This window comes from Choloepus didactylus, chromosome 19, assembly GCF_015220235.1.
Source record: "Choloepus didactylus isolate mChoDid1 chromosome 19, mChoDid1.pri, whole genome shotgun sequence".
Lineage (NCBI taxonomy): Eukaryota > Metazoa > Chordata > Mammalia > Pilosa > Megalonychidae > Choloepus > Choloepus didactylus.
The window spans coordinates 56,232,771-56,256,485 of record NC_051325.1 but is presented as its reverse complement, the minus strand read 5'-3'; the positions used below and the strand labels follow the sequence as shown (position 1 = coordinate 56,256,485).

General features: G+C 44.5%; 1 protein-coding gene across 4 annotated transcripts in view; it reads right to left on the bottom strand.

Moving 5' to 3' along the window:
* Positions 1 to 23,715, bottom strand: part of TSHZ2 (teashirt zinc finger homeobox 2) — a 444,871-nt gene that overhangs the window by 101,340 nt on the left and 319,816 nt on the right. Inside the window, exon 3 of one of the 4 annotated variants that reach the window (XM_037811615.1) lies at positions 12,969 to 13,053. The exons of the other annotated variants lie outside the window; for them this stretch is intronic. The gene's annotated coding sequence lies outside the window, so the exon portion shown is untranslated. Of the gene's footprint in view, positions 1 to 12,968; positions 13,054 to 23,715 lie in introns of those variants that run through there. 4 annotated transcript variants of the gene reach the window in all.

The following is a 23,715-nucleotide window of genomic DNA, read 5'->3' as shown; positions in this document are numbered from 1 at the left end:
AGAGCAGGGCTTCTAACCTTAGGGGCTTGGTCCCTAATAGTAAGCTGCCCCAGGGCCTCCCTCCTTGGGGGCTCCCCTCAAGTCACAGTCCAATTGTGCTTTGAGGAAAGGTTTACTCTTTGAGCAAAGCCAAAAATCACTTAGAATAAAGGATAGTGAAGCATGCCAGGTCATCAAACTAAGTTAAACTGCTTTTGATCTATGATGATGTGTAATTATAATGATTATAATCTTGATAGCTTGCTATCCATGTGGGGCTCATAAGGAAGCTCCCGAAGAAGTCTTGGAAAAATCTTTGCAGCCAGGACATCCATGTTGGAATAAGTGTTTTTATCATCCTAGGGGACTACTTTGAAGGAAAGCATCTATTTACTATGGAAACCCTAAGTGCATGCACCTTTAAAAGAAACATTTGGAAAGATGAGGTAGAATCTTACAATGAGAAAAGAGCAAGAAGCTTTAGTATTCTATCTTGATACTTTCATAACAGACCCTCTCTGTGAGTCAACCATTTTACACAAATTGCTGAACCAAAAATTTTTCTAGCTCAGAATCAGGTTCATTTAGTTACTTCTTGTTTTCTTGTTTTTTTAGGTTTATTTTTGTCCACATTTCTTCTATTTTTTTTTAATTTGCAAGAAACATAGTCAATGTGAAAAGCTCTTGCTGCTTCTAACTATATATTCATGGTTCTTGACTGACTCTGGTTCATTTAGGTTTCTGTGCCTTTTTATTCATTCAATCTCTATTTACTGAGCACCTATTGAAATACTTAGTGGAAAGCTTGTTTGAAGCTCAAGCCTAACTTCGTTCTTCTATGCTGGGAGGCTCCAAGAATTCATTGGTTTCATGAGCCTGCACTCGGAAAACTTGAATTTTAGGAAACACATTTCCATCTCAGGCCAGTTATGTGCTTGTACTCTCAGCACTGAGGATGCAGTAATGAAAAGACAGGCAAGGTCCCAGTCTCAGAGGGCTTATAGCTTGGTGAGTGAAGATGGACCATAAACAAATCCATATTTAATACAGTATGGTCATATATGCTTTGAAAAAAAGAGGAATGCAGATGTGATGATGGAAGCAAGAAGCTGGGATATGGGATCATGAGCTAAGGAATGTGGGCGGCCCATAGAAGCTGAAAAAAGCAAGGAAACGAGCCTCTAGAAAGCCCCAGCCCTGTTGACACCTTGGGTTTGGTACTAGATAGAGGATTAGGTAAGTGACATTGAAAGGTGACATTAGGTAAACAGAGTAAGGGAGGGAGCGAGCAATGCAGACATCCGGGGGTTGAAGGTATTACAACCTGGCCTTCTCCCTTACTGGTTGTCAACCAGGGGCAATTTGGCTCCCCAAGGGTGAGGTGGTAATATCTGAAGACATTTTTGGTTATCCTGACTATGGGGTGGGCTATTGACATCTAGTAGGTAGAGGCCAGGGATGCTGCTAAACATCTTACAATTCAGCCCCTCACAACAAAGAATCATGAGGTCTCAAATGACAGTAGCTCTGAGGTTGAGAATCCCTGTTCTAGGATGCCCTTCTCTACATGTCAAACTAACAGACTTCTACACTTGCTTCAAGACCCAGCTCAAATGGGCCCTCCTCTGTCAAGCTTTGAGAGAGCCTCTTCAAGTAACAGTAGGCTCAGACTCTGGGCTTCCAGAGCATTCTGGAATGTGATCTCATTGAGGTGAGGGATGGAGCCAAATGGTACCCTTAGTGCCCATCCCATACAAAGCACTCATTAAATATTTGTTGGATTGAGTACTCACCTATTTGAAGTACTTAAAAAATGTAATAATAAAATTAAACAATGACATATTTTAAATCTACAGAAAAGCAAGAAAAATAAAAAGGCATATCAAGGCCCTCAGCAGCCATCTTTAAGCAATGCTAATATCTCACCATATTTGCTTCTGATCTTTTTGCAGTTAAGTTGGAGTTTATCTACCTGTAACTCACGCTAGACAGATCAATTGAGATGCAGGCCACACTGATCATCTTTGTTTCCCCAGAGCTTACTTAAAGCTTACATTTATTATGTACACCATTCTAAGCTCTTTATGTGTACAAAATCATTTAGTCTCCTTAATAATTCTGTGAGGTGGGTACTATTGTTATCATCCTCTATTTATTGTTGAGGAAGCACAGGCAAAACTGGCAAAACAGCTTGCCCAGGGTCGCACAAATGAGAAGTGGTGGAGCAAGGATTTTAATTCTGGCATGCTGACCCCCAGCACCTGCGATCTGAACCCCCTGGCTTCTTTATTCTCACTTGTGTCATAAACGTGACATCCCAGCATCGGAAGGGGCAAATGGTCTTCTCAGGTACACGTGCTTGGCCATTGGGCTGCACTGGCCTGAGCGTTTCGAGGGACCGTCACTCCCACAGTACACATGGTCCACAATACTACTTACTCCTTGCCTGGCTTTGGGGATATGTTTGTAAAGACTCTAAACCTTGGTGTCCTTGCCTGTAAAATGGGGATGATAACATTGTCATCTTATCAGGCTGGTGTAAATGGTTCGTGGTGCTGGCGTGTGACATACTTAGCGAGGGGCTGGGGAGATGGTAGGCACTCAGGGCTTATTAGCTGCCATACCCCTCAAAGCTGAGGTTGTGAGGGAAAGCCAGGATTGTGGGTGGGCTGCATGCTGGAGCCTCTCCCTCACCCCTTTTCTTTCCAGGTTGCTTATTATTTTGTGTGTCCTGACACCTCCCACTAGCAAACACACATGCTAATTCAGGTGGGTGATCACTTATTTTATAAAGTGATCAGGGAGCAATCACTTACTGACCAAGAGCAGAGACTACTGAGGAAAAGAGAGTAACACATGGCACTCTGAAGGAGACAGACGTCCAAGACAGCCCCCGTAATCCTGCCTCCTGGCGTTTACTCCCCTCGAGTGTGCTCCTAAATGATGGAATATGGCAAAGGTGGAGGGATATATCTTCCAAGATTAGGTTGCAAGAGACTGTGACGTTAGTCTCACTAGCAGACTCTCCCCTTTGTTGGCTGTGAGGAATCCAGCTGCCATGTTGGAGAGACCCCCATGGGAAGGAAATGAAGGGGGTCTCGGCCAACCCGTGAGGAACTGAGGCCCTCCGTCCAACAACCCTCGACGAACCGAGTCCTGCCGACAACCACTAAGTGCACTTGGAAGTGGATCCTTCCCAGTCGAGCCTTCAGATGAGACCCCAGTCCTGGCCGACATCTTGAATGCAGCCTGTGAGAGATCGGGAAGAGAGGCACCCAGTCTAGTTGTGCTCAGATTCCTGACCCACACAAACTGTGAAATAATAAATGCTTGTTGTTTTAGGCCATTAAATTCCTGGGTAATGTGGGGCTATGCAGTAATAGATAAGAAATACAATAATGATGATGCTCCTTTTAAAATAATAAAAGAAAAACTAAAACAAAGGCAAAGCTACCATAGTCATTTCAACAATGTTGACATTTAAACCTCATTACTGATCTGCATAGAGGAAGCCTTTCGGGGTGGGGGTAGCGAGTGTGTGGAAAAGTAAGGGTGTCTTAAGAAGTGGTAGTCAGTAAGGATGTTAGTTGTTTTCAGGCTGTGGTAGTATGAGGGAAAAAAGCTAATGCAAGCTCTAAGTATTGCAAGGGTTGGGAAGAATTTGATTCCTCATAAGAGGCAAACTATATTTCCAAGCCTGATTTATGATCATACCAGAACTTTGCTCAACTACCATGCTGTAAAGCAAAATTTGGGTGATTGAGTTCTAACAGACAGTTTTGATTTTCCAAATGATTAAGTCCTCTGCATTTCCAAATGCAGAGAAGAGCTTGATTTACCATATCCTCGAGTGTTTGTGGGGAGGGGTAGAAGGGAAGGGGCTGTTGTTTGCTTGTTTGTTTTCACACATTGACTAGAAGAATGGTTTGACATCAAGGGGTCCAGCTGGGGCCAGTGGATAGGGTGGGCCTGCATCAGCTAGCGATGGGGGGAGCACGATGTAGAAAATCCACCTTGGACCACCACTGACCACAGCAATTCCAGTCACACATTTCACACCTCTTCCTCTTAACTGGTGGTTCTCAACTGGGGGTGAATTTACCCCCCAGGAGACATTTGGCAATGTCTGGGGAAATATTTGGTTGTCACAACTGGGCACATGGGGGAAAGCTACTGGCATCTAGTGAGTGCAAGCCAGGGATGCTGCTAACCATCCTACAATACACAGAACAGCCCCCTACTACAAAGAATTATCTGGTTCTAAATGTCAGTAGTGCCAAGGTTGAGAAACCCTGGTCTAACCCCTTCAAACCTGAGTCTTTTTTTTTTTTTTTTGCATTTTTTTATCTTCATTTTATTGAGATATATTCACATACCACGCGGTCATACAAAACAAATCGTACTTTCGATTTTTCACAGTACCATTACATAGTTGTACATTCATCACCTAAATCAATCCCTGACACCTTCATTAGCACACACACAAAAATAACAAGAATAATAATTAGAGTGAAAAAGAGCAATTGAAGTAAAAAAGAACACTGGGTACCTTTGTCTGTTTGTTTCCTTCCCCTATTTTTCTACTCATCCATCCATAAACTAGACAAAGTGGAGTGTGGTCCTTATGGCTTTCCCAATCCCATTGTCACCCCTCATAAGCTACATTTTTATACAACTGTCTTCGAGATTCATGGGTTCTGGGTTGTAGTTTGATAGTTTCAGGTATCCACCACCAGCTACCCCAATTCTTTAGAACCTAAAAAGGGTTGTCTAAAGTGTGCATTAGAGTGCCCACCAGAGTGACCTCTCGGCTCCTTTTGGAATCTCTCTGCCACTGAAGCCTTCCCCTATTTTTCTACTCATCCATCCATAAACTAGACAAAGTGGAGTGTGGTCCTTATGGTTTTCCCAATCCCATTGTCACTCCTCATAAGCTACATTTTTATACAATTGTCTTCGAGATTCATGGGTTCTGAGTTGTAGTTTGATAGTTTCAAGTATCCACCACCAGCTACCCCAATTCTTTAGAACCTAAAAAGGGTTGTCTAAATTGTGCGTGAGAGTGCCCACCAGAGTGACCTCTCAGCTCGTTTTAGAATCTCTCTGCCACTGAAGCTTATTTCATTTCCTTTCACATCCCCCTTTTGGTCAAGAAGATGTTCTCCGTCCCACGATGCCAGGTCTACGTTCCTCCCCGGGAGTCATATTCCACGTTGCCAGGGAGATTCACTCCCCTGGGTGTCTGATCCCACGTAGGGGGGAGGGCAGTGATTTCACCTTTCAAGTTGGCTTAGCTAGAGAGAGAGGGCCACATCTGAGCAACAAAGAGGCATTCGGGAGGAGGCTCTTAGGCACAATTATAGGGAGGCCTAGCCTCTCCTTTGCAGCAACCGTCTTCCCAAGGGTAAAACCTATGGTAAAGGGCTCAACCCATCAAACCACCAGTCCCCTATATCTGTGGTCATCAAACCTGAGTCTTAACAGCCTTTGAGTAGAAGCCACTTTTGTAAAATATAGGGTGAGGGACTGTTCCCCCAGATAACCGTCTGGCTCGGATGGGTATCTGAGTCTGGTTTTGACTCCTGTGTTCACAGTGAAAGAGAGTAACCCTCTCTCTGCCACTTCACTGTGCCCGGACTGGTTAAACTCTAAGACTGTCCACCGTCACCTATCCGAAGCACATAATTCCACACTGACCCAGGATTGACAAACAGATGTTTATAGTGAGAGTCTCAAGGCACTGTGTGTTAGTGGCACTGGGGGAAATTCCACAAACTCTTCCATAAGACCCACATGTTTTTCCTCCTCTTTAGCTGGCTGCAAAACCTCTGGAAGCATGAAATCCACACTTAATGACCTATGTGAATGCAGTGTTTCTCCATTTTAATCTAAGCTGAACACTTTCCGCCTCCCCATGCCTTCTCCTCACTAAAGACAAGTGACCAAGCATTCTACCCAAAAATCAAGGCAGAAAGAGGCAACTTGCCGGTGGACTGGCCTCAAATGTTTTGTGGGTTTTTTTTGTTGTTGTTGTTGTTACCAAGAGTAGCCTAAGCTTTTTTCGAATAACCCTAGAGAAGTTTGCCTGGCAAAAGCTTCACAACCACAATAAGATATTTACTGCCTTTATCAGAGAGATCAAACCCACACACACATGTCACATTTCTCAAATTCCATCAGTAGATCAGACAAGCCGTCTTTGGAAGGAGGACATTCCGGCCGGCAAGTTCAGAGCGCACTGGCTTCGAGGGCCGTTCCTTCCTATTTTCTGTCGTGCACCCTGAGCCTTTGTTGTCTCTGCAATGCTGATAAATCAATCCATCAAAAAATTTCCTCAGTGAAACTCAATCAAGAAAGGTCATGTCAGCGGGAGAGGAACAGATTAAATTAGCATCAAATTAGACATGGAAAGTGAGTTCTGTCAAAATCATCGCAGCGCTCAGCACAATTAGAATATGTTAATTATGCATTTCATTAAGGTGGATGTGAGATGAAATGTCACTGGGGTAGGCATCCGAAAAAGGGAAGATTGCCAGGCACAACTTTCTCTAGACAATGTGTGACACCTTCATTAACATCAAGAATCACAAGTCTGCCTTGACTTTTTCTGGAAAGGACTGAGCCATTAACTGTTTGCTGGCTCCTCTCATTTGCAGAGGGGTCCCCGTTCGTGGAGCGGGCCAGCCCCCGCTGGGTGACGGGCTTTCTCCCACCGCCGTGGCCTGGGGGCTGCTGGGAGTGCCCGGTGGGCAATGGAGAGCGTGGCGGGTTTTAATGAACTCTCAGCAAGCTGAGCGGGATCACGCCACCGCCTTAGGGGTGGCAGGATGCTGAGAAGGGAGAGGAGAGAAATGAGGGGTGAGGATTACGGAAGGAGGGGAGGAGGGGCAGGGAGGAGTCTCTGGGCTTCATGCTTGGGGGTGAAAGATATCATCATCCATAAGGGGGGATCAGATTTACAAACTTACACTCGGCAAACTCTAATTTGGTGAATTATTTTGCAGATAAGTCTCTGAGTCATGGTAACCAGGAGGCTTTTTTCTAGAGTAAGGTAATTCCTTGCAAGGCAGCTTCATAAAACTCTTGTTAGGCAGTTAAGGCAGCAGGAGTTTAAATTTTTGCCTCCTCCTTCCTCTATGATTTCTTATGACAGATCTTTTATATGGTTTTCCACAGCTGGGGAGGGACCAGGTGTGTCCTTCTGTGGGTTATCTGGTGGTCCTCGTTCCCACCCCGCCCCCCCCAGTCCCCACCCCACCCAAGAGCTGTTTCCAGGTGTGCAATGGGAAATCTCTCCAGGGGGTTTCCGGTTACCCCCTTGTGGAAGAATCTCTCTGTGCCTTGTTCTCTCTCCCCTCACACATGCTGCTCCATCTGCTGAAAACATTTGACTTTCCCCCTCTTTGCATGAACACACACACATTCTCCTAAAATAATTGTTCCTCAAATCTCTTCCTCCAGGACACTCCCCTGACCACTCCCAGCCCCCCACCCCCACCCCACCATAGCGCTGCACTTGGTGCCCTTTTTGTTCTCACAGGACCTTGAACTTGGTTGAATTCACTACAGTCAATTTCTGTTGCTTGCACCCAAATAACTGTTAACACACACAAACTCTTGTACTTGTCACAGCGAATTGCATTTGCTAGTTGAATTGTCCACCTACCCACTGCACTGTAAGTGCTACGTTTTATCTCTTTTTTTTAAATCTCCATTACTTGGAACATAGAAGGTGTTCAATAAATATTTGTTAAATAAATGAATGGCCATGTTACTGAATTTTACCATGGTGTAGGTTCTGTTGTTTAGGGGCAGGGGAAAAAAGCCAGGTGACAAAGAACTCTATTTCTAGCCATCTTCAATAGAGTTACTTTTTATTCAAATTAACCCATACATATCAACATATATAATTTTTGATGTAGCCAGTTGGAATTTCATTTTCTCTAATGCTTAGTGTAAATATAGTGTGTGGCACACATCACTGCTGTCGTTTTTCTCACTCATACAGCACTTGTGCATCATTCTGGAATTTGCTTCCCCCTCCAACTCTTTTACCCTCCCCTCTCTTTCTCATTCTCTCACTCTTATATAAAAATCAATAGTCAACCCCTGGCTTTTGACCAGATCTGTAAGGCAACTATCCAAATCCTTTGGATATCCTCAGTCTCAACTATAATAGTCAAACAGATAGGGTGATCCAGTTGACCCCTGAACAGGATGGCTTTGGGTAAATTATTTAACCTAAGCCTGCTTTCTCCTCTATAATGCAAGAATAACAATATAACCTTTCTCACTGCATACAGTAGGTGAGAGAATACAGATGAAACCCAAAGCCTGGTGCCTGGCATATAACAAATGGCTATGAAGATGATGAGGAGGAGGAGTATGATAGCAAGAATTGTTAACGAGCATCTGTGCAGTATCCAGGAAGCTTGGGAGGCAGCCTAGAGTCCTATTCTGAAAATATTGCATCAGCATAAATATCTCAATTTACAGGAAGAAAAGACAGCATTGGCCACCATTGCCCATTTTAAATTTTGCATGAGAACAAGGAAACACGCAGGGGACGGGGACCCTCTGGCAGGAAACGCTCCAGACCCGTGAGATTCCAGGGTGACACTTTGCCATGTGCGGAAGGCCCCAAGGAATTCCAAAGAAATTGGCAAGGGACGTGCAGGATCCTGCTGGAGTCGGGGATGGGCTATTAATGCCTGGCTCTCGTAAGTGTCTCATTTTTCTGTGCTTCATTTAATTTTTAGGATCACCCGGGGCCCAGCCTGTTAAAATGGGAGAACAGTGAAAATTACTCTTGAGCTGGCTCTGATTTGATGAAGCCAACTGCCTCCCCTCGTGGCGAAAGCTAGTAGAAAGGGAGGAGGGAGAGGGCTCACTGGGGTACAAAGCTTCCTCTCTGACTGCTGTGCCTTCTAGCCTCCTTGTCAGCACTGCTATTGATATTAAAATCAAGGGGTTGGCATAAAGCGCGTGGTAGAACTGGCAGAATGCCAGGCTGGCTCTAATGAGCCTCACCTGGGCTAATTACATTTTTTTTACAAATCCTGCCGGAGAGGCTGGAGTTGCCAATTTGTTGTCCAGAGTGATAGCGCCTGGGATTTCTCAGCTCTGAGATTTCTTTCTCTCTGCTGGCAGTTGGAGCTCCAGAGGGCCAGGAAGGGGCCTGAGGAACTCTGGCCACTTCCAGGCATGACCAAACAGCAGTTATCCTGTTTGTAGTGGAAAGAAAAGAAAGCGGTGGAGTAGGAGGTGGTCTACAGCCTCACTGCTAAGTTGGCTCCACTTGTGATCGTGTTATAAATATAAGCTTGCAGGCTTCACCCCAGATCTACAGGGTCAGAGTCTGCCTTTTTAGCAAGATCCTCAGCTGATGCGTGTGCACAGTCAAGTTTGAGAAATGCTAGTGTAGATTTTCCACCTGCAGATTTTCAGATCAGCAAATTGAGGCTAAGAGGAGTCAGGAGGCTTGCTCAAGCTGACACAGATTCAGGACCCACCAGCATCTGTCCATCAGAGAGGAAGACTTTCCTACAATGCCAGAGCATAAAGGAATCCCAGAGCCCCGGGAAGGGGTCCCTGCTTTGCCATTTGCCAGCTGAGTGATGTGGGCAAGGGATTTATCTTCCCTGGGCCTCAGTTTCCTTTTCTGTATAAAAGGCTTATTTTAATGGGGTCGTTGGGGGGATTAAATGAGATAATATGTATGTGCTCCTTAGCAGGATGCTGGGAACACAGAATGCACTAAAGATACTAGTTATGATTCTTCTTGTTGATGGCATTAAGGAATCTTTGGGCCCCTGGTGGAAGCTCAAATTCTCATTCAACCCTTCACCAGTTTTATTACTTTGGACCTGAGCGTCAACAACCCTATCTGTCAGAATGGAACAGTAGTGCCTATCCCGAAGGTTGCTTTGAGGATTTAAAGGAATACTACAAAATGCCTGGCCAGTCCTCGTTCACACTGTCAAGGTCATCAAAAACAAGGATGGTCACAGCCAAGAGGAATCATGATGACTAAATGTAATGTGGTTCCCTGGAGGGGATCCTGGAAAAGAAAAAGGACAGTGGGGAAAAACTAAGGAAATTTGAATAAAGTATGAAGTTTTGTTAATAACAAAGTATCAATATTGATTCATTAGTTGTGACAAATGTACCATCCTAATATAAGATGTTAACATAGGAAACTGGGTGTGGGCATATGAGAACTCTGTCCTAGCTTCTCAAATTTTCTGCAAACCTAAAATTGTTCTAAAAAATAAAGTCTATAAAAAAAAACCACACAGATAGTATATGAAAAGGTTTAGCAAGGGTGACCAAATCATCCCCATTTTCCTGGGGCTATTCCAGTTTAGGACTGAAAGTTTCATATCCCAGGAAACTTCTCAGTCCTGGGCAAGCAGGGATGGTTGGCTACTCTGACCACAGCATAGGGCCTGGCACAGCTTAGGATCCCAATAAATGTTAGTTGTTACATGAGTGCCCTGGTGATTAGCTTGGCAAATGTTCTAGAAGGTTGGTGATTGGGTGTGAGTGAAGGAATTTGTGAGAAGCTGTTACTTCCTAGCTACCTCCTCAAGGAAGAACAAACCAAGACAGGGAGTTCAAGCATGGACCCAACAAATATAATCGAGCATCTGTTAAGTGCCAGGGTCTGTTCTTGGTGCTGGGGTTGGAGATAAATAAGGGTTTGGCCTGAAGGAGCCTGCAATCTAATAATAGATCTAAAATTTGTTCAACAGTAACAATAACAAAAATTAACATGCCAGCAGCCACTGCAATAAGCAAACCAGCAAAGCAGGTACAGTTATCCTCAACTTTTTCAGATCAGCAAATTGAAGCTGAGAGAAGTCAAGAGGCTTGCTCAAGCTGACACAGATTCAGGACCCACCAACATCTGTTCATCTCCTGAGCCATGGGACTTTCCATGATCCCACAGCTGCCTCCCATATGTCTACAGTTCAAAGGGAGCTTGGGAGTGGTGAAAGGCACAGCTGTTGTGTGATGGGAGTTTCAGAAGTGACCGTGTCAAGCTGGGTGAAATCACAGAGGACTTCCTGGAAGAGAGATAATCTAACTGAGGACTTGAAGACTACATGGACATCTTTCCCAGGAGCCCACCAACACAATTTCTCTCACACAATCCCTGGTGAGCTTCTTTGTCTTTGTAAATAACCAGCTCATGGATATTTTGAGAGGACAATGATGTGTGGCCTCTTGGACATAGTGGGTTGATACTTTAGAAAAATCATTAGAAAAGTCATCTTGTTTTATCCCCAACAGTCCCTGCATCGCTCTTCTACTCCCAGCTCAGCACTATTCATTGCCTCGGGGGAGAGAATAAAGGGAAAGGAATTTGAGTTTAACGTATGTAGGTTTTGCAAAAGCATGATTCCTGAGACAACTCCGAGTAAAGAGAAGACACGATTAAAGAGCAAGTCTCCCTGCTGGACCCAACTAGATAAACTTCCCACCTGAGGGGCAAATAAGAGCTGGAGAAGAGCTAGAGTCAGAAGCTGCGAGGGGTCCCTGCGAAAGGGAGAATGATAGGAATCCTAATAGTTCTCTGTGGATTCAGGAGTGGGCATAAACCTGGACCCCTTCCTCAGGAGCACCTAGAAAAGCTGTAGGACCCCTGAGATCCCCAGGGTGGATGGAATGGAAGATGGTAGCTAACCAGAGAGAAGCCAATGAGAGACCTGAACTCTCTCCAGAACACCAGGGAGGACAGCACCAGAAAATAAGATGGGATAGAGGCACTCAGTTTCCCCTCTGGGACGATGTAGGTACAGATAGTATCCCTGCTTTACAGGTGAGGAAACAGTGGTTGGAGAGGGTTCCTAACTTGCCAGGATCACAGATTAAGCTACATGAGAGCAGCTGTAAACCAAGTGGCCTTGAACCTGTGATTTATCCAATCAAAGCCTGGAGGGACCCTATTCTCCTGTCGTGACTCATGCTGCAGCGATTCATGTGCTACCTCCCCAGTGTTTGCTTCGGCATATCACTTGTCCCATTACTTATTTAGTAGGTTTCTTTAAGTGGATTCACTTTTTAGCTTAAATATTTTAAAAGGAATTTTATAGCACTGCTCTAAATTGAAACACAGTTTCAATTGCCATGCACGGAAGAGAAATACGTTTTTCACATTGGGAGTCCATGTTATTTAATTATCTTCTGCAATGATTAACAGGAATCGAATCTGAGCAACACATGGTTGCTCAGCCTCTTGAACTTGTTACATGTCTGATAAACAGGTCATGGAATATCCTACAGGCTGACTCACTCAGTGTCCATTCACAACCAATCCTCTCTAGATATCCCCTGCCATAGAGGATAGAAAACTATACATTTGACCTCCAAGACTATTTTGCAGCTAGGGGTGGTCATGTGACACTGTTCTGTCCAACAATGGGTCCTTCCCTGATTCCAAAGGCAAAACCTTGCAACAAGATGTTCTTTCATCCTGTCCCTCTTCTTCTGTCTTCCTTTTGCAAAGTGGACTTGAGGTATGACGTTGCTTCTGCCATCTTGCTATGAAGAACAGAAAGAGACGTGAAAGAGCGTGCGTCCATGATGGGCTTTCTGTGCTTACCTACCAGCTTGGACAGTCCACCTCCGAGCATCTTAATATCTCTGAAATCAAGATGCATTTTCCAATCACTGACATCTTACAATTAGTTCACAGGTTTTTTTTTGTTTTTCTGTCTTGTTTTATTTCTTAGAAGGACTTAAATAATGGCACACCTTATAATCAGTGGCATCTTTGTTTAATAAAAGAGTGTAATTGTAAACCAAGTGTTGCCTGATTTCAGCTTGTGTATTTTGGGATGTCCAACCTGTATGGGCATTATTTCCCTGGGCTTGGGGCTATTATTTAACCAGCCCCCAAAAGGAATTGTGGTGGGAAAGTCCAGCATTCAGCCCCGGTGCATGAACTCGCTCTTTCCCATGCCCGCATCTTCTCTCCTGCTGCTCAGCCACCATATGACAATGTGGGCACAGCCATTTCTTCATGAAGGTTTCTTTTAAAACAAACAGAATCCTCTACATGCATTTTACCTGATGAGAAAATAAAAGCTTTCCCAAATCCTGTCACTTCTCACCCCACAGAATCCACTTTCCAAGTTTAATGCAGGTTGAAATGAGTGTTTTTTTTAAACTGATGAAAATTTTATAGGAATTAAAACCCAAACCCATTAATATCCTGATTAAACTCCCCATGTTAATTGAGGATTCTTTCAGGCGACAGAACGGGTCACTGTCTGGGCTTAATGTGCTAGCGGTGTTTAATAAGAGCCGCATTGAAGAGCTGCAGTTTGCAGCGAAAACTTTTGCCACACGGCAAATGAGGTTGGGAGTGATATTCCACTCCACACTTGTGAGAAGTGACAGCAGGCACCCCAAGTGTTCCCTCCGGGGAATAAGAACCATACTGGAACGAAGGAATCATGGAGCCCACCCATCCTCTCCCTTCTTCCACATCCTTCCCCACAGCCTCGGACACACATTCCTCTTTCAGGCTCCCACATTTCCAAAAGAGGATGATGGGGTGGTTCTGCCACGCAAAAGGAAAAGACTCAGACAATGTTTCCAACAGAAGATTTTTGGAATCTCATCATTGAAATTTCTGCCATCTTCATCCCTGGGTCTAGGGCAGGGGGCAAAATCAAATGCCTACAGGGTCCAGAGAGAGAACCTAGAGGGCTGAGTGGGGACTGTGGCAAACAGGTGGGCCCTGGTCTCATTTTAAGGGACCAGCCCTAGCAAGCCTTTGCCAATTGTCCAAGCTCTATATTTGAAACATATCCAGAATCTGGCTACTCCTCCCCATCTCCAGGCCAACATCTGAGTCCAAGGCAGTGGTTCCTAAGCTCTAGTGTGTATCAGAATCCACCCGAGGGCTTATTAAGGCATCCTTGGAGTATGTATCCTCCTGGTGGCCCTCTGGCCACCTCCAGCTGCCTCTACCCCCTGACTGAATGTCACTGTCCGTCTCTCCAAACAACATGTCCTTTCTAGAATCCAAGAACCACTTTTTCCCTTTGTCCCTTTTGGTCTAGGGGTGGTAATAGGCCGCTGGTCCTAACACTGGGTTCTTACACCCTCGCTGTGGTTCACCTACATTCATCCCCCTTCCTACCTCTGAAAAGAGTCCTGGTGCACACAACCCTCATTAAATTATTCAAAGTTGAGACTGTCATCTGTCTCCTCTTGGAGAGAAGGAACTCAATAAACATTTGTCATCTGGGTAACAGACCAATTCACTCAAGCCATGGAGACCAGCTTTGCCATATAAGCCAGACTCCCCTGTAAGGGCCGCCTGCCTCATAGATTTAGTGCCGAACCCCTTGCTCTCTTCTGTTCTTTACCCCTCACTCTTTCTGCTCTCTTTCTTCCAGCTTCAGCCTGGCTCTTCTGGCATCAGACTCCCCTCACCCCTCAGGAGTTGTCTGGATCCCAAGTTAGCCTGGGATGGCCGGTCAGGTCTCCAAGTCCCCATGCGCCAGCTACCGCCTGTCCTGGAATCCAAACGTCTCCTTCCTGTCTTCTTTTCCAGCACTGTCCTCCCTGGTGTCCTGGAGGGAATTCAGATCCTTCATTGGTTTTTCTCTGGTTTGTTACCATCTTCCATTCAGGCAACTCTATTACATTTTTTTCCCAAATTTTACTGCTTTCTGATTCCATTTCATTAAATATTAGATAGCCCCCCCCCTTTTTTTTAAATTTAAAAAAAGCTCTCACCTTTCTCTACCAACTTGATTCACACACTTTCTGAAGGCCCATAGCCTAGGCCAATTAACCCAACCTCACTCGCTCAACACAATTATCAGTATGTGAACACTTGGTAACTCTGTCCCTGGCAGAGTGAGTTATGAAACAATTCATAACAAGTTGGGGGGAGGTGTTTCTCCCTCTTACACAGTTTGCCAGAAACTTTGGCATCTTTTCTTCATAGCTGTCCAGGCTTGAGAAATTCATCCCATGCGAAGTGTTCTATACAAGGCCAGACACGTTGTGGGAAAGGATTGGGAAGGAGCCCTACGTAACTCAGATGAATTCCAGACAGATGTCAGATAAACGTATTTGTATAAACGGAATGTCACCTTCTTTTTAATCGCTCACTGTGAAGGGGCTGAGACTTTCTGGACCTTATCAATGTGCTGTCATCTTTGCTCCCCTAGTCGTATTTTGATCGTGCACACATTGTTCTTAAATGTCAAGATGATGGGGGGTAGAGGGCGGAGAAAGTTGAGACGATCATAAGTTTAGGTGAAAACGAACACACAAGCTCCACCAAAATGTCTTGTTTGATACAATTGAGGAGCGACTACCAGAGACGACATGGTCCTGGTTTCCTTGTGGCTTTGGGATCATACTGGACTTTTAGGGGCTCACAGGATACACTAACCATATTTGTCTGTCTTTCCCTTCACTCTTGTCGGTTGAGGAGTTTTCATTATTGTTGGTCTTAACTTTGAAGGCATCATCTTTCATATTGCTTTTATATTTAAAAAGTGTGCACCACATGCAAATGGATGCTTGTCAACTGGTGAAATCTGAGTAAGTCTCGCCTTGGTGTTGCACAATCGTCAGCCAAGGAGTTCACGAGGGGAAGGCTCAGTGAAGGGCCTACGGGCTTCTTTTTACATTTATTTGTCACTTCCTGTGAATCTATGGTTATTTTAAACTAAAAAAAAAAAAAAAAACACCTCACATGTGAGCCTGTATAAATACAAATATGCAGAGACAAAAAGTCTAGATCAGGGCTGGCAAATTTATTCTGCAAATTTATTCTGTAAAGGGCCCAACAATCGAAAAATAAACATTTTAGTCTTTGTGAGTTATACAGTGTCTGTGCAGACCACTCAGTTCTGCTATTGTGTCTTGAAATTAGCCACAGATAATAGGTAAATAAAACGGTGTGGCTGTGTTCCAGTAAAACTTTACTTACTCAAACAGGCAGTGGGTTGGATTTGGCCTTTGGGTCTAGTTTGGTGACCCCTGGTCTGGAAGGTTATGTACTAGAACATTTATGAAATACATCTCCAGCTGCTTTTCCTTTCTTCCTTTTGGTGTGGCTATCTGCTTTAATTTTCCTTTAGTGGATGTTTATTGCTTATTTTGTTAAAAAGTAAGGTTCTTGCTGTTTTTGATGATTTGTTGGTAAGATGTGGGCACTACCTGGAAGATCTTCCGGATTTGGCACCTTTTCTGTTTTCTCCCCACAACTATTATCCATATCATCAGTCTAGATGCAAGACATGTGTCTGTGGCTAAATCCCACGTGTGAATGGTTAGCTGGTTAATAACTGCAGTGTGGTTATAGTCAGCTGTGCCGGTGAATGCTGGAGTCATGAGGCTGAAATAGATATGGATGATCAGAAGGAGAGAGAAAGCAGTTAAATTTAGTCATAAATGATTTCAGTGCCAGATCACAGACATGAGGGCCTTTAGCCTGCGTAGAATCACTGCCCCTCTACTTCCTGCTTTGTGTGAAGGAAGAAAGAGGGGCTTCCCTGGACCCTCAGTGGAGTTAACCTTGGAATTAACAAAGTTCAAAGAAGGTGCTTCCTCAAGTTTCGAGTTGAGGACCAAGAATTGAAACTTGTAATGCTGGATCCCTGCCTTAAGCTCAGCTCTAGACAAAACAGTCTCAACAGACAGTTGTCTCTCCGGTTTTTAAAGTTCAACAGAAAAGGAGACAAAAGTTGAAGTTTTTTGGCAAATACGTTCCAGTGATGAGAAGCATTTGTCTTTTATATTAAGCCCAAACCCCCTTCTGATGGCAGTAGGCAGACTTTGAATTTATGGTGGTACCTGATTTTCTAGTAGAAATGATATTCGCTTCAGTGTTATATTCCCAGCTGAAGTCATGAAGCTTAACATTTTATACAAATTATCAATAATAGTGTACTTACTCACTGATTCAACAAACTACACACACTCTGGCACTGTTTTATATAAAATTTCTATTCTGGTTATGGCTTTAAAGCATGTAGTTTTCTACCTCTAGCCATGAAAAGATTTAAGGTGACTGTGCTGGTTTGAAGCTGTTATGTACCCAAGAAAAGCCCATGTTCTTTTAATCCGTATCTGTGGGTACAGACCTACTGTGGGTGGGACTTTCTGATTAGGTGGTTTCAACTGAGATGTGACCCCGCCTGTTCAAAATGGGTCTTAATCCTTTACTGGAGTCCTTTATGAGAGGATAAAAGGCAGAAACTTTGGGGGGGGGGAGGGAGAGAGAGACAGAGAGGGAGAGAGAGAGAGAAGGGGCGGGGAGAGATGTCCCTGAGATGCTAAGAGAGGACCCACAGACACTCAGAGAGAACAGGAACTGAGAGCAACAAAACCTGGGAGTGGAGGACGAGCAGATGCCAGCCATGTGCCTTGCTCCCTGACACAGGAACCCCAGATGCCAACAGCTTTTCTTCAAAGAAGGTATCCTCCTCTTGATGCCTTAATTTGGATATTTCACAGTCTAAGAACTATAAATTGAAACTTAATAAATTACCATTGTAAAAAAGCCAATCCATTTCTGGTATATTGCATTTTGGCAGCTTTAGCAAACTGAAACAGTGACAAAGAAAGGGAAAAAAAAATATTACTAATAAGAGGAGGAGAAAGCAAATATCCTAATGAGGCAAATTAAAATAGTTCCTGTGATTAATAGTCCAATTTGGAAATGAGCTTCCTGGCAGCCAGTGCAATAAAAGGGACCCATAAAGCTTTCTATCTTCTTAAGATCAGAATAGAAAGATGCCAACTCCTCACTAAATTAGAAAAGAAAATTCCTCACCACAGATTCTATATGGAGAACAATCAATAATATAATGTGTAATAATCCAACTATTTCTCAGCTCAACTGATAAGGTGTTAGGTAATGTTCACCATGCTTGACAATTTCCATGGAGGTCTGATGTCACTCTTTCTCATCAACATTGCAAAAAAGGACAAGCTACTTTGTCTCTATCATGTGAATTGTTCGGGAATAAATAGCCGAACTTACAAATGATAAGTTTGCAAATGCTGTGACTCAAATTCCTTACAAACTGAGTTCTTATTTGTTTATGTGGATTTTTGTAAGCTGAGCATAAAGCATGCTGCAAGTTATATAATTCACTCATTTTATTCTGGTCATGGTACAAGAGTGGGCTTTAGGCTCTATGGGGGGCATCACTGCCTTGTCTATCTTCCCTGAATGTGTCACCAGCACCCAGTCCCCCCTTTCTGAAAACCTTCTGAGGGCTTCACTTCGTATACTCCTTACCATCAACTTCAGGTCCCCAAATGATTTGGTTCCTGCCTGTCCCTTTGACCCCATCTGCCCCCACTCTTTTCCAAATTCATAAGGCAGCCGCCACAAGGTCTTTTTGTCACTCAAGTGCAAAGTTCATTCTGGCCTTGGGGTGTTGGTCACTCCTGTCCCCCCAGTAGGGCTGACCACCCTTCATTGCAAAAGTTTCACCTTGTCTAAGACTTCCTCCATCAACTTGTTTACACTAGACTCCCCCCAAGACCCTGAGGCACAAGCTCTTTTGCTTGTTTTACTGCCTTCAAGGCTCTTGTCACATCCTGAAATGGTCTTGTTTATTTTCTCTCTTTGTGCTAGATTATCATCTTCATGCTGAGCACAGCTTTCTTTAATCTTCACTCCTGAATCCCCAGCCCTAGTACAGTGCTCAGCCCTAGTAAACAGTCAGTACTTCCTGTATCACTGAATAAACAGACAGGCAATCACCGGGCTAATACTGCAGCCCTGGAAGACAGTGCTTGATACATGGAAAGTCTTCCTGGTAGTGCTGAGTTCCAGGTCTTGGGCCGATGCACTTGTTTCTAATGGATTACAGGGTCAGTGACTGTGCATCAGAACTTACTCAAGGACTGAGGACCTTTGGATGTTTCACAGCCAATGCTCAGAATGACAGGGCCCTCCCTTGATTAAAGGAGCAGACTGTGACCTGTAGGGTCTCATTTGATAATTTCTACCCAACAGACCGAGCAAATGCCTATGGTCTGTAGTGGTGTCCCCTACTGGCAACTGTGTACCTGGTATGATTTGAGATTAAGGGCTGGTGTTTGCCCTTAGGTATATATATCCACATCAGCCTTTATACATAGCCCTGATGCATGCACAATGCATTTGGCTTCAGGTTTCCATGACTCTTCAATTTCAGCTATTTCCAGGACACTCAATTTAAAATATTCTCTCTCCTTTGATCCGCACAAGGATACCTGAACTCATACATCACAGGATTTAACGTTCATCTTGGAAAATCTAATCATCATAATCACAAAACAATGCATTTTTATCAGTTTGCAAGGCATGCAGATTCCTTGGTCTTCCTGGATTCCCAAATTTGTGCCCACAGGCTGCTGCTATTGGTGGCTGGGTTTCTTCCAATCCCCATTTCCCTTGTGGATTGCCTGATTTCTGTAGATTCCTTTATGCAACGTGATATTTCAGCTCTTCCTAATGTTTTCTCCTCCAGCTGGATGGTCCTCTGCACAACTACACACAGTTTATATCACATCATCACAAGCTGGCACACACAGTGATGAGGGGGACTAACAAAAGCCTTGCTGAGAAGTGGATGCTTGGTGGTTGACTAGGGCCACTTGGTTCCTTCTTATCCACATCACGACACCAATCAAATTAATGCTACAGCAAAAAGACAACTTACTGTATCTCTCTCATGTGGGTTATGCAGGAATAATTAGCCTAAATTACAAATACCTTTGCAATTGCTGAGATTCTAACTCCCTGCACAGTGAGCTGGATTATCTGTTATGTCTATCTACCTCACTGAACTGTGAGCTCATCCATAACAGAAACCCAGGTCTTACCCATCTTTCTTTCTGTAGTACCTTACACAGAGAAGGCGATTGATGAATATTTACTGATTAGAATGGGTGGAGATGAATCCTACACACAATTACTCTCCCACTAATATCCAAAATTTCACCATTAGCAATGCATTCTTTTGTGTAAACACTGCCCTTCTCTCCTTTGTCATTCTCAGAGCAAAATAGCTGAGGAAAAGGAGGGAGGAGCGACACGTATTTGTGGATGCTTCATCTAAGAAGCCAGGATGGCTGTCTCAAGGATTGGCAAGTCCTTCATTTTTCTTTCTTTCTTCTACTTCCGTGGGCACAAAAGAGTATTGGACATTTAAAAACAAACAGGCAAACAAACGAAGCCATTTCCCCCCACCCACCCTCCTGCCTTAGATAGATGGTATGCGACCCTTTGGGAGAGCATCCAGAAGGCAGACCTTATGGCAGGAACACAGGGGTGGTAGCCCCAAGCCCACAGCACCGAGGGCCCCCACATGGAGCCGGTGGTCCTCCCTGAGTGGACCGGACGTTTTGTCCACTGGAGGGCAGCGGTGTCCATGCACGACGGCCAGCCGCTCTCCCGGGGCCAGCTTTGATGCTCAGGCAGAGCGGATCCCTCTCCAGGCCCCCAGCCCAGGGCTGCACCCCACCTTTCTCTTTACTAATGACTTTTTTTAAAGAACTGAATCTGGGGGGAAAGTCTTTAAAACGCCCAAGTTAGAACAAACCCTCACCTGAGATGTAAGTAGGCCAGATGAAATTGCACAGAACAGTCTGCCAAGACAATTAACAAACTGCCTGAGATCTCAACTCGGGTAGATGATAATGAGTACAAGTGTTAAAACCCCAAACAAAACACGGAGAAATAAAATGCTTCTGGCGAAAAAACACAGGTTTCTATTTCCACGGTCCCTGCCTTCAGAATGCAGCTTAAACAAGACCAAACACTGCTTCTGGATTTTTCCTGTGCCCCAGTGATCAGGACCCCCAAATTCTGTTGGATCCATACATTTTGTGGGGTTTGCCCATGTTGACTGATGCCACTCCATTTATTAGCTGGGTCTTTTTTTGATTTGCAAATTTCAACCTACCAACGTGTTGAGTGCAAAACTGGCTGCCCAACACAGGGCTGAGCTTTGGGTACACAACCCCTGCTTTCCAGGTGTTTTCAATCCAATGGAGAATAATGAGTCAAACGCACTTTGTGATACGGTGCAGTCAGGACTGTAGCACAGGGACGTTCAAAGTGTCACAGGCTCACAGAGGAAGGACCTACCAAGGTCAGCAAAGGCTGCACAGAGGAGGTGACATTTGATCAGGGGTCTAGAGGGTGAAAATGAGTCTGTCTCCCTCTTCCTCTCCCCACCTAGAGCTTCTACGCTGGATCCGATTGCTATCGGCTCAGCACTATGTGCTGTGAAGGAGGCGGCCTGCTCTCTGCTATGGTTCAGAAGCCAAAAAAATTCCCTTCAATTCATACAGCAATTCCCTCTGCCATAAGTCCTGAACTGCCTTCCTCCCACGGGAATAATTTCTGCGGGTCAAAGAATTCTCTCAAGAAGGTTTGGGATAAAAGGAAAATGCTTTTTTTCTGGATGGAGTGACATGAGCATGGTTAGCGGGATAATTATAGAATGTTCATAGACATGTCTCGTTGAAACTCTTGTACAGATGAATAAAAGGAGGTCTGGAGTGGTTAGGAGGGGCTGAGGGGCAGAGTCAGGACTCAATCCCCAGCTCTTCTGTCAGGAGGTCCAGAATTTACTCCATACCATTCAGTCTTAAAGGATCTGATCAAGAAGAGGTGATAAAGATCACAAAGGAAATGAAAATGGGTGGCATTATGGGTTGGCTTGCACCCCCCAAAAAAGACATATTGATATCCTACCCCCTGGATGTGTGTTTGAGATCTTATTTGGAAAAAGGGTCATTGCAAAAGTACTCAGTTAAGATGAGGTCTTGCTGGGAGTAAGGGTTGCCTGGAATCAACTGTGACTGGTGTCCTCATAAGAAGAGAAGAGACCCAGAGACAGAGACACAAGGAGAAGGCCATGGGCAATGCAGCTAGAGATGGAAGGGCTGCCACCGCAAGCCAAGGAGAGCCAGGGATCGCCAGCACACCAGCAGAAGCAGAAAGAGCAAGGAAGGACTCTCCCCTACGGGCTTCAGAGACCGCGTGGCCCTGCTGGCACCTTGACTTTGGACTAGAATCTAGCCTCCAGAATTGTGAGAGAATATATTTCTGTTGTTTTAAGCCACTCAGTTTCTGGAAACTAATATAGGAGGCTTTGATGAGAAGGAAGGAATCCTTTGAACTAAATCATTCTTTTATTCATCTTTCTATCATCAATCTATTTATTCCCTCTCTCTCTCCTCTTTCTCTATTCATCCATCCATTATCTATCTATCCATCTATCTATTGAATCATCTATCATCTATTTATTCATCCATTTAAACCTTTAAACTTTATGTCATTCTTTCATTCATACATTCAGCAAATATTTACAGGCCTCATGTGGTGGAATGCAGGGACTTGGGCTAAGATGGATCGTAGATATCCCCTTGCAAACCAAGGAAGGTCATTTTGTAAGAGTCCCCCAGAGCCCTGAGATGAGAGAGATTCTGAAGCTAAGTCTGGGCTTAGTGGGAAAGAAAACTGACAGATTCGTGATACCTGCCTTTGCATGTGTTGCCCACCTCTGGCTCTCAAGCACAGGCTTAGAGGCTCAGATGGGTGCTCTAGCCCAAAGCAGTGACAGTCATGACATTTCAAGCTAGAAAGAATCTTCCTCAGTCCAACATTTTCTTTCTAGATCAAGATGTGGGGCAGGGTGACCAACTCAAGCTGCTTTCCCTGGATCTTTCCTGGTTTTAAAACTCAAAGTCTATCATCCCAGGAGCCCCCTTAGTCCCCCCAAAATTAAGAGGGTTGACCACCCTAAACAGGGGACCCAGCCTTGAGGCAAATCTGCTAAGGGCTGGGCCAGTACACTCACAGCCCCACTCACAGCTCCACCTACCCTGGTTTCCACGGACACTAAACACAAAGGCCTCAGCAAGATGTGCAGGGTAATGTTTCACTTTGACGGAGCTGCTTGTGATTTTCTTAGGTAGAGTTTAAGTGGGTGTAAGCCTTCCTGCCAAGAAAACAGTTTCAGACTGGATCTTGGGCCCAAAATGAGCCAGGCCCAGAAACATCAGCTCAGCTTCTTGCATTTGCCCTTCCCCAGGGTGTTGGTAGAATGGAAGAATTGGGTTGTACCGGAGCAGGGCCCTCTGAGGGCCTCTTTCCCAGGCAGAAAGCCAGCAAAGACCAGCCAGCATCTCCCAGAAGGGCAGGGTGGTGGAGCAGAAGAACCAATAGATTTAGAAGAGCTTGATGCTTCTAAATCCAGAAGAGCTGGATTCAAGTGTTTTGCTTATAAAATAAAATCACTGTCCCCTACTTTGAGACACTAGATATTGTTTCTAATTCCCAGTAAAATTGTCAAAGTGGGATCATAATTTCTCTTTTACTGATAAGAAAGCGGGGCGTGGAGAGGTTGCCCTCGCTCTCCAAGGTTCCCCAGCTAAAAATGAACAGCAGAGGACTCAGGTTCCACGCAGCCAGTGTGAGCTCTTTCCATGACACCCTGCTCCATCCTTTCACCACCTGTTACTGCTACAGGGCTTAAGGCAATTGTTTAATGAGACTGTTTCACAAGAAAAAGGGGGGGATGGCAGAGCTCTTATCCAGGCCACCTTTCTGCACCCCATGATAGTAGGTGAAAGAGCTTTGTAAATTGTGAGCAGAAGTCTTACTTCATGTCCCCTCTACCAGAGCCAGCTCATAGGTAAAACTCAGAATGCTTCATGTGAAAACCAGACATCTGCCTTCTCTTG